Source organism: Geospiza fortis, unplaced genomic scaffold, assembly GCF_000277835.1.
Source record: "Geospiza fortis unplaced genomic scaffold, GeoFor_1.0 scaffold138, whole genome shotgun sequence".
NCBI lineage: Eukaryota > Metazoa > Chordata > Aves > Passeriformes > Thraupidae > Geospiza > Geospiza fortis.
In genome coordinates this window covers 6,204,696-6,217,013 of record NW_005054307.1, presented here as the reverse complement: position 1 = coordinate 6,217,013, position 12,318 = coordinate 6,204,696, and positions in this window count along the sequence as shown.

The following is a 12,318-nucleotide window of genomic DNA, read 5'->3' as shown; positions in this document are numbered from 1 at the left end:
GTTCCATCAGTGTATATTTGCCTTTAGAAAGTAGAGTGATAGAAGCAGAAATGTGAGAGAAATGTTCATAAAATATGAAAGTTAAAAATACCCTCGTATTATTTATCACTGCACTGTTTTACATGAGACCTTCCTTTAACTCAACAATTAAAAGGCATATGAATTTATGGAAAATATACCATGCTTAATGTAGTGTGAGATAGACCAGACTGCAAATTTTACAGCAGGTTAATTCAGGTCTGAAAAGCAGTGATATCATATTGGCATAAACAACAGAGTACACATAACGTATTGAAAAATCAAGAGAAATAAGCCAGCTCCTTTTGATTTCTGTGAGCACTGCATTGAAGTTTTTAAAATTTATTACTTTCATTTATATAAGAATAGAAATAGAATTTATCTTGTATGTTATACTTCTGGAAACAGAGTGCAGACCAAATATTTCCAAGCTGCATAACTGATTTAGGGCGGATATATAATTATCTTGATGCTCCTGGACTCAAGATCTGTTTCCATTTCTCAGAACTTCAGAGTCCTCATAAAAACAAGGATTTGGGCATCATCTCAGTCTGAAAAGGTTGTCTTGCTCTCTTCTCTTCTCTTCTCTTCTCTTCTCTTCTCTTCTCTTCTCTTTTCCTGCTTCTTCTTTGAAGTACCTTGATTCAGTACTGGGCCACCATGCACTGGTAGTTTTGTCTGGTGGATGGCTTGGTTTCATAAATGTGCCCTAACCATCTGATATTTGAAAATGGCTCTGCTACCCTACAGGATGTATAAAGACAGAAGAGAGTAACTGCTCAATAGAGCCTTCAGTCTTCCAGTACCTGAGTTCAGATGTAAAACACCATCTAAAAGTAGTTTCAAAGTAGTCAGAGCCCCACATTTCATGTTGTAACCATTACAGAAATGTCCTTCTTGACCCCTGCTGCTGCCAGGACCATCTATTCCCAGCAACTGCTGTCTGGTGGCCTGCTGGAATTAGTCAAGGGCAGAGAAGTCAGATTTGTATCACTAACAACTGCAATGTGATTTTTGTTTCTCAGTGGTCACCATGAGGGTAGTTTTTTCATGTGAGAGGAAGAGGATGGGCATGGTACATTTTTGTTTCACCTTTTGTTTGTTAAGTATGGGCATATGTGGGAGACACAATGCATCATGTGGGATTTGTCACTACTGTCCATGGGTAAAGCCGCAATAAACTAAAAAAGGCCATGCACTTTGATCTAATCAAAAACTATGGGATATGCAAACATCTTCCAAGGGTGGCAATACATCCTCCTCTGGGTGATTTCAGTGCTTCCTCAAAAACCCCAGAACTTGAAAGTCATTACTACACCCAACTCATGTCCCTACCAAACACCCTAGTCAGCCAATGGCTTGGTATATACTGTGTCTGTCATCATTAAAGACACTGGCCTGCTCCTCAATTTCAACTCTTGAAAATACTTTAAAGACTTAAAATACTTTAAAGTCTTTAAATACTTTAAATTCTCCCTAGAAAGGCAGTGAAGTGTGACAGGAAGAACTTAGTAGCTTGACTTTTGTGGAATTTGTTAGTAGAGCAATATTGTCAGTGATTTCTTTTCTTATTATAATTCTCCTCATAACTATTTTCACACCACTCCAGAATCAAGCTTTCAGCTGTGAATGTGTTGTGGGTGGTGATTAAATAAGCTATTGTTACAAAAACTTTGATAATAAATCTTGAATCTTTATCTTCCAGGTACCAGAGAAGGAGCCCCAAAAGACAGAAAAACCCCAAAAGAAAATGTGTATCTTAAAAGGATCAGCAAGAAAATCATTCAACCACCAGCTCACTAATAAAACAAATACTTTTATTATTATTCATGAAGGAGCAAAAATCCTGCTGTAAATCTGCAGACCTTGCTCTGCATCTCTCAGCATGGATCAAGAGGTTATACATGATATTTACAGGAATTAAAAATGGAAGGATCAGGTTTCACTTTACTTTTATCCCTTACTTATAATTTAAATTATTGAACATCTCAAATAGACTTGCACAGGCCTTAAATAATGTGTGAACTATCCATGCAAATAATTTTTCCATTAAGTGCAAGTGTATTTCCAAATGAGGAATAAATTTCTTTTTAAATAATACTTATACTGAGAGTCTTCTTAAATAGGGGAACTGCATAAACATGGTTAAAGTGCCAACACAAATCAAAAATGTAGAGGAAAAATAGGATACCATACTATGACTTTGAACAAAGACTGAGCCAAAATCTAACATGGAATTAAGATACATATTTTGTAACAGGCTTTCAGCCTGAGTCCTGCAGGTTTTGTCATTTGTGCCTGAGCTTGTGCACAGCCATGGCTTGGCAGAGAATTGGGGAGATTACCTATGTGAACAAATACTATTCCACAAGGGAATAACTTGTTCAGAAATAAGATGCAAAGGAAAAAGGAAGCAAACTTTCCCCTTTAAGTCAGGGATAGATACCAATATTTGACTTAGTTGTTAACGCGTTCTGCTGAAAGTTTCTCAGTGATGATTAATGAAGAGAAAAATAGAGACTTCATGATGCTGATGAACACATAAAGATCATATGCATGAAGGTGTTTTTTGCAAGCTCTTAGAGGAGCACCTCTCATGTTACACATTGACATTAGTGGATTTCACTCAGATATAAACTAGACATGCACTACAGAATTCCATCCAGCTCATGAAGCATAGTTCATGATCCATAGGTGGGGAGAGCAACTAGAGGGGATGGTTTGTGAGGTGTAATTCTGATAAAGAGCAGAAAATTCCTCTCTCAGAGTAGAAGGTAACTGAGGTGAGAATGGTCATTAAATGATGAAGTTCATGATCATTAGGGAAGAAGGAATGAAAGAAAAGCCTGAGTTCCAGGTTTCAGAAAGGCAAACGCCATTAAACTCTGAGGATTACTTTGTAATTTTCTCAGTGCTGAAGTTAGAAGGGAAGAAGAATAATAGGTAATTATTACTAAGGGCAGGTGTTAGTTATCCAGTTGTGGAGGGGCATAGGAAGTATAGTATCAGATCATTTTGACAAAAAAAATTACCAATCATGTAGTTCAATTATAAGGCAAAAACAAAAAGAAAGGCTGAGCTACCAGGCATTAATACAGAGTTATAGCACAACTGCTTGGAAAGGCAAGGAGCAGAATGTGCTGCAATTAACAAAAAGCACACACAAAAAAAAAGTTAAAGGGAAGAATAAGATAATGATTTTCACTAAAATATTCTTCATTAAAAAGAGCACTCTCAAGTGGGGTAGCATAATTTATATGTGGCAGGAAAGAAAGACCTCATCTTCAAGTCTTTAATATACTTGATTCATCTGGCTCTGATGACTTCATCCCATGATACCTAAAAATGGTTGGATAATCTCTGCACTGCTAAAAATTATTTTTAGTTATTGAAGGAGAAATGTGGTATTCATCAACATAAAACATGCTTGTCTTAAAAAATAATTTAAAAGGAAGAGCCAGAGGATCAAAAACTCTGGTATCAACACTTCAGTTAACCTGAAAAAAATGCCAGTCATGAAAAAGCAAAACCAAAAACCAACCAAAACCCAAACAAACAAGCCAACCAGGAAACAAATTTCAATCAGCAGCATTAATTAATCCACCATCAGACTAGGTAAAAATAGCCCAGATTAAATTATTGGACAGTGAGTGGAAAGGCATCCCCTGAGAGGACTGTGAGTGATTACCTGTAAGAAGGGAAGTCTGCATTGAGTGAAGTCCTGCAGAGGTCTCAGCTGCATTCAGATATCTTTAATATCATCACTGGTGCTCCGATCAGAAGACATGACCACTTTGGGAATAGCACCAGTCTTTGGGAATACTTGAAATTTGGAGATAAAGCTTTGGCAAGTCCCAGTGCAGGGACAATGAGGTACGTCCTTCGATCCAGAAAAATTATTGGACAAGACACAAATTCGTCTGTTACACAGAAAAAGAGAAGGGAGACTTTTTAGAAGCGGAAAGCAGAATGAAAATTAAAAATGTTAAGGAAATACAAACACAATCCTAAGATGGAACATATAATTTGAGCCAGCAAAGAACAAAAGTAATTGCCTCTACTCTGTTCAGAGGTCTCCTTTGAAGAACTGAGTTCAGTCTGAGGCACTGTACTTCAAGAAAGATGTGGACTAACTGGACAAAATTCACAGGAGCATAGTGAAAGAGTAAAGGAAAAACTTGTTCTCAAAGTCCATAGTGATGGAACATTGAGCAAGAAAGACTGAGTTAAAAAAAATAATAAATCCAGTGCGAATTCTAGTGAAACCCTGGAAGGAATTCCCTGAAGATGTAGGGAAATCTTTCTCTTATTCTTCTCCTTTCATTATTCATGTGTTTTTCTCAAATACTTGCCAAGAATTATATAAATACAGCTGCAGTGCAAGACAACCCTTTGAGATCCCTCCAAGCCCTATCTTTCCATGTTTCTAGGTTCTCATCCCTGGACGCTTTCCTATCATGCACCTGTTAGAAAGCAGCAAATGTTATATTACTTTCACTACTTTCTCCATCTTTTTTACTACATGAGTGCAGCCAGGTTTCAAAAAAAAAAAAAATCCACTGCTAAAATATTTCAAGCTGTGTTTCATATGAATTTTTTTCTTTAGCACTACAGACACCATGTGGTGCTGCTGATAACTACACAAACTCTCACAGGACTTTGCTGTTAGGAATATGTTATGGCAAGGTTAAAACAGGTGAAGCTGTCCAGGTATATTTTATGTACATCTCTGTCAGGAAAGGGATTTCTTCCAGGAAACATATAAGGCTGGAAAGAGAATCAAAGGTAGGAATAATCATGCTTGCCAGGAGAATTAAGTAAGTACTGTTTGGGGTTACTTTGAGTTTCATGAGTTACTTTGAGTTTTCATGAGTTACTTTGAGTTTTCATGAGTTACCTGGCTAGAGGCTCAGTCAGTACTTTCTTTTACAAAATGCATTTTCCCCTGACATTTAAGCTCTAAAATCAGCAAAGTTTCACATACATAATTTCCTTAAATGTTTTTGCAAAGAACCAAGTCACAGAGGCAAGCTATGTATTTTTACAACAAAGAGTATTCTACTATTTTTATTACTCCAAGTGCTTATAACTCTGTCATTATAATTTGATGCTGGATAACATCTAGATCTTCATAATATGAATTAAAGTCTGGAATAACTCCCTTGATTTGTGTTAAATAATTCATGTGTGGAGATAAATAGGAAAACATTCCAGTCTGTGATATCTGCTGTGACTAGTTCCTTATTTAAATCCCTGTGATTTTCACTAGTCCATTACCTGTGAGACTGATGCTTTGTACTTTATTTTGCTAATATTTATCATTTACAGAGGAAAACCATATACTTCATTCTCATTTATCACAATTTTATATGATGAAAAGGAAAAAAAATACATTTACTAGAAAAACAGAAAAACAAACATTAATAGAGACCTTTATGTGTGTGATAGTGTTTTCTTCTTGAAGATAGACAGATTGGTTGCCTTTGAAGGTACATTAGGGTACCAGCAGTCACAGCTACAAAACATTGTGTTTGTTTTTAAAAAACAGTCTTAGAATACATACATCCCTACAGCAGCTATGCTAATAGCAAAGTTGTGCTTTTTAAAGCACAGCAGTTTGGACTTCAGCTCCACTGAAGTCTGAAAACAGAGGAAAAAACTTCTGCTAGGAAATACTTACTAGTCTAGTTGCTTCAAATCTGGCCTTTGGAAGTTTGTTATCTTGGAAAGTTAAGTAACAGCATCTCTGAAGGACAAATTTGTTTGTATTTGTTATTTAGTTAATCAGAGTGCCTCATCTCCTCTGTGGTTACAGTTATTGCAGGCTGAAGAGGGCTGCTGCCATGGCCTTCAGAGGCCAGTGCAAGCTCATCGCTCAAAAGGCAAGATTGCAGCAAAACTGCACACAGGCAGCAGGAGCTGCATCCAGCCTCCTTTTAGCAGAACCTCCCTCCTCAATATGCGTTCCTGCACCTTTCTTCCTCCTTCAACACAGGCTGCAGAGATTTTCCTGAAGTGTTATAGCAGTCTGACATGAATGGAGGTGTCTGAACTTCATAGTCCAGAAATGCCCCTTGTGCCATGTTACTAAAGGATCCAAGTCATTTGGTCTGGCAGAACATGGCCACGAAAGGGCAAACAGCTATTTTGAAATAAATTCAGGCTAATTAGAGAGCCCTAGGCATCTAACCCAGCACACCACAGGTTGTTTTCAGCTTTAACACCGCTGTGACCCTGTTCACATGCGCCACATAAGTGCTGATCCCAGCAGAGAAAAGAGGTGAAAAATCATAGAATCATAGAACTGTTTAGGCTGAAAAAGACCTTTAAGATCATTGAGTTCAACAGTTTAACCCAAGACTGCCAAGTCCACCCCTAGTCCATTCCCCAGGTGCCACATCTACACATCTTTTAAACACCTCCAGCAATGGCAACTCAGCCACCTCCTTGGGCAGCCTGTTCCAGAGCTTGACATCCCTTTTTTGAATATTTCCTAAGATCCAATCTAAAACTCTCCTGGTGCAATCTGTGGGCATTTCCTCTTGTCCTATCATTTGTTACTTGAGAGAAGAGACAGACTCCCACCTAATCTAACCCACTTTCAGGTAATTGTAGAGAGCTCTGAGCAAAGAGCAGGTTTACTTTGAACAAAAGTGACTGTGGGATCTAGACACCAATACAGTGTGCCAGAGCACTGGAACATCTGCAGTGGGCTTACCCTCACATCCACTGTAGATCTATTTTCCTTTAACTATGACTTGTGCAATGGTTTTTTCCACGTGACTCAGTCTACCCCCAATAACTTCTGAACTGGCAACAAATCTCTGCAAGATCTGAAGGAAGAGCAGCTATGTCAAAGGGACAGTTCCTGAAAACACCAGATAAAGCACCTGGAGGCAGAAGACTTAAATTAGTGCCTTCATGGAGGTTATTTACCCCAGGAGAGCCAGTCAACACAGGCTACCCCATATGCTTTGAAGACTACTTTGCTTCTTGCCTGATAAAGGATGTGGAAGCAGAGTTGTTGTGGTGTTGGAAGAGGGAGGGCATGGACATAGATCAAGTGAACAGAACACAGTCACATCTATTCATTATAATGTGATGGATGCACACCAGCTCAAAACCAACAGTAGATGGCCTATCAGTGCCAAGCACAGAAAAACCTAAGGTCATAATTTAAGTAATGAAGTAACTTTAAGAGGAAAGTTAAGTCGATTCAAAATACTTCACCAGAGAAATAATTTTTAACTATTAAAGATTACTCTCCAAATAAGTTTGTCACTCACTCTAAAGAAAAGTAATTTACAATGGTTTTGGATGGAAAAGACCTTGGAGATCATTTAGTTCCAATCCCTCTGACATGGCCAGGCACAGCTTTCACTAAACAAGGTTACTCAAAGCCCCATCCAACCTGGCCTTGAGCACTTCCAGAGACAGGGCATCCCCAACTTCTCTGGGCAGACATCTCCAGTGCCTCACCACCCTCACAGTAGGCAATATTTTCCTAATATCTAATCTAAACCTACTTTCCTTCAGCCTAATGCCATTTCCCCTTGTCCTATCACTATGTGCCTTTCTGAATAGTCCCTCTTCATCTCTCCTGTGGGATCTTTCAGTACTGGAATGCTGCTTGTTGAGTGTCCCCAGGATTTTCTCTTCTCCAGGCTGAAAAGGCCCAACTTTCTCAGCCTGTCTGACAGTCCACTCCAGCCCTTCTCTGGACATGCTCCAACAATCCCATGCTTTTCTTGTGTTGAGGGCGCCAGAGCTGGATACAGCCCTGCGGGTGGGGTCTCACAAAAACAGAGCAGGGAGACAAAATCCCTTCCCTTGACCTGCTGGCCATTCCTCTCTTGATGCATCCTGGGATGCAGCTGGCCTTCTGGGCTGTAAGTGAACAATGACAAGTCATAATTGAGTTTTCTGCCCACAGACATCCCCAGGTCTTTCTCCTCAGGGATCCAGTCTTGATCCAGTCTCCTCCCAGCCTGTATTTGTGCTTATTGCCTCTCCCCTGGTGTAGGACCTTGCACTTGGCCTTGTTGAACCTCATGAGACTCACAGGACCCACCTCTCAAGCCCATGAAAGTCCCTCTGGATGGCATCCCTTCCCTCCAGCATATCAGCTGTACCACACAGCTGGGTGTGGTCAGTGAACACGCTGAGGGTGCTTCAATCCCACTGTCTGTGTCCATGTTTTCAACAAAGATGTAAAACAGTGCCAGTTCCAACAGCAGGACTGCTGTTGTTGTGCCGGTGCCAACATGGGGCTGTTGTGTTTTAACTTTTTTACTTTACATTTTACTGAAGTTCCTTTAATTTTCCCACCTTTTTCTATGTATTGAAAAAAAAAAGCTAATTTTCCCAGCTTTTTTTAAAAAGAACTCTCAAGTTTTTCTGTTAGCCCATGGATCACTAAGGGGGTTTCACTCATTTTTGTGCTGTAATTAAAGATCATCATTTGTGGCTTGCTAAATGCATATAGTGGTGACACTGACAACATCTACAGTAAGAATATATCACACCTTAATGCGTTTACTGTTGAATTTAATACAATGTATTTCCTGCCCTGCTCATGATTATGGAATACAAAGATTTTGACTAGGAATGAACGTTGTGTCTTAATCTCAATTAATTAGAGTAAATTTCGCAGTTCAGGAGCATGTGCTGGCATGGTGAAGGTTCAGAAAAGTTCAGTTTCACAAAGCTAAAGTAAAAGAATAGACTTTGAATATCTGGGCAAGATTTTAACACTTTAGGAAAATGTTAAACTATTCCTTATACTGTTCCATATCACACAGGATAAACATCATGCCTTGCTGTCCTATTCCATGGAGATTATTTTACAGAAATTCACAGATTTCTTTCCACTTTAGCCTCTCCTATTACCTTTGGGATTTTAGGACATGGACATGTCCAGACTTTCATTCTGTCAGAGAATCAATGCATGAACAGGGTTTATATCTAGTCCAAAAAGATGAGGTGCAAGGATAAGTGTATAAGATTAAAAAAAATACAGAATTCCTCTTAATTTGAATTAATTATATGAAATAAAATATTCATTTAGGTTTTGAACATTTTTATGTTCCTTTAAAATTAATAATGTTGATGTACAGGTGGAAATACATTTTGAAATACATTTTGTTTTGAATTGCTGACATTTTTTTTCCATTTTCTCAGATATTCTGCCAGTTCTTTCTTCCCTTTTTTGGAAGGTTGAACCTTTTTGAGAAACAAGTATTTTCAAAAACATTTTTGATTGTGCAAATTCTTCTTGTTTTAATGAAAAAGAAATCACCCAAATTAGTTGCTGTGCAGCAGAATCCCCATTAATCAGACCTGTGGGGAGTGTGTTCCTTTTTTCCCCCCCCCTCTCCCTTCCTCCATGGCCTCTAGATCTTCTTTTGAGGAATTTCTTATCTGCAAGCTAAAATAGAGTGAATGTCTCTATTTCTTTAAGGCCCTCTGCCTCTTATTTTTCTCTTCAAGTGGGATGAAATAGTCCCGGGATTCTGGCAACCTGTCACAATTCACTAAAGCCTGCTGTCCCATTTACCTTTTAAATTCCGGAAATACTCAAGTGTCCAAACATGGAAAGGGGCACTTCTGCAGTTCTGCTTGAGATCAAGACACAGATGATGATTATATTCTAAGGACAGGTATTATTCCCAAACTTTCTGTCCTCTGCAAGAGCCTGACACTCTGAAGGGCCAAATTTCTGTCTGCAAAACAAGAGTGGGAGAGGAAAGGCAGAACCCTGTGGTGGAGGGGAAGGGCAGCAGGATGTGCTTAACCCTGGCTGGTGTGGGTGGGAATGAGGTTTGCAGCAAGCACAGCCTTGGCACCCTCAGCCCTGACCCACAGCTTCAGTCCCACCCTCATTTTCCCTTCCAGGAGCCCAGATAGAGCCCAGTCTGCAGTCATTATATGCTCCCCTCATCTCTACTCCAGCATGTTGGAAATCCCCTCTCTCCTCCATCCCTCAGCTGACCCAGGAGCATCCTAATTCTCTATTTTGTCACTCCTAAACCTCATGGCAAAGCCATGTCTCTCCCATTGGTGTCCAGCTCAGCTTTCTGCCACTGCATGGCCTGATCCTCATGCCCAGGCATCTCAGCTGCTGCTCTCCAAGCACCTCATGCAGAGTGGAGCTTGGGCTGTGGTGCCTTACGGTGAATGTATCCAAGATGGAATCTTTGGACTTTCTAAAGCCAGATTATTTTGTCCTTTCCACCCTCAGCATATTTTCTGCTTTGCTTTAAAAAAAAATATTAGCTGAAAAATAGGGATAGATTATCTGTGAATACGATGAAAAACACAGCTTTCATTTTATTTAGAGCAGAACACCTAAAAAGACCACTCAAAAGTACTTTTCTCATTTTCTCAATTAGAACAACTGAAAACTGGTTGTGCTGACCTATAGTATTCAAGTGGTATTTGATTTCTTTCTTTGAAATATGAGATATTTAGTCCAGCAGACTGCAGAACATTAACATCTGTGTTCTGCAGATACGAGGCATTGCTACTGTGGTGGTGCAGGCTATGAACACTAGATGGTCCCTGTGATCCAGTTTTACACTTCAGAGCCTCCACAGTTTTCTCAGCAAGTACAATCCTGCCATAATCCTTGCAGCCAAGGGGAAAAAAAAACAATGTTGGCCATCGGAAGTTACCACCCAGAACCACATCAAGAGCTGCAGAAGTAACCATGATGGTTTTCTCAGCCTGTGTAGCTGGGGAGCGACGTGGCACTCGCAGCCTCCCAAGCAGAGCAGCGCAGTCCTTCGGAATGTTCCTCAAAAACAATTGGCCAGAGGTTTTCCCTGAATTCGGATACACCCTATAATACAGAGCAGCAGTTAGACTGAAAAAGACTAGATGAAAAAAGAGAATATAAAAATACAATAGAGAGGTTTTGAAAGTAATGATATGTGGGGTTTTTTCCCACTCTCATACCAGTAAGTTTGAGGCTATGCAGCACAAGGTAAGGATTTAATTTAAAAAGCAGCAGTTGCCCATCTTGTTTTCAGAATTAAAGCCACGGAATTAATAAAAAATCAGTTGACCCTAATTATTCTAAAAAAAATATTTTCAGCCATGTTTTCAAGTCAGATTTATTTGCAGAGATCCCACTCAAGATTTAAAACACTTTTTTTCTGATATTATCTGTTTTTTTTCAATGTGAGAAGTCCTGAAAGTTTGTTATTTTTCAAAGCTATAGTCCTTGTAATAATCAGATACAATTTCCAGTCAGTCTTGATCTCAGCTGTGCTATATGTTCAGACACTTTAAGTGTCTTTCAAGGGTTAATGAGGAATAGGTATCCCAAGTCAACCCTTACCTAAAGTTTCCAGATATACTGGAGTTCTGCTAAATGGGTCACCACAAAATTTAACAGAAAAAGGCAGGCAGGAGGAGCCTGGAAAGAGGTGAAAAAGACTGCTGCCTTGCTACTGTGAAAGCAAAGGAGCCAGATTGATGTTATTGATGAAAAAAAGGATTGGCTGTGAAAGCAAGTGTCCCTCCCTTAGCTTGCTTGGGAGTGAGGGGAGTCAGAAAATGTAAGGAATTACTTCTATTTCCGTGTCGTGTGAGTATCAAATCTCAGCGAGGATGGTGAACACTGCTGTCAGTTCCTTCAGCCTGTCTCTCTGCTGTTTTTCTACCTCCCTGTCAGCCACATTCTTCCTGCTTGAAAACCAGCCCCACACACCATGGACACGCTGCTGCTCCTCTGCCTGAAAGGGAGGAGGGCTGGGCCCAGCTCCGAGAGCCGTCTCCAAACTTTTGGATTTCCTCTGGCGCAGGCTGTGGCCAGCGTGGATGGATTTGACGTGAGCACTGCAGACAGGGAAAAAATCTCTGCTGGAAAGAGCTGCACCCTTTTGCCACAGCATCCATAGCCTCGCTGACAGTCACCACTGATCCCAGATGGAGCACCTGCACCCCACCCAAAGGTGATGGGTACCTCGAGCTGTATAAGTACCAGCAAGGACTGAGATTTCCTTACAAAAAACAGGAACATCCCTTTCAACTTGGGAGAGGAGAAATTGCCTTGGTCAGCATTATGTCTCTGAGTCTGGAGAACTGGAAAATATAGGCTATATCCTGCAACCCCTTTTGTGATCCATCTTCACAAATAGCTCACTCAGAAAGTATAACCTACATCTGGGACATCTTCCCCAGTTAACCATTTTGGTTATATTATATGCAGCATTTTTTATGTTACAACCCTAAAATTGTGACCTGTTTCTTCCTTGTCCCATGTCACCATTCCTCTGATTCTTTTCTCTCACACTA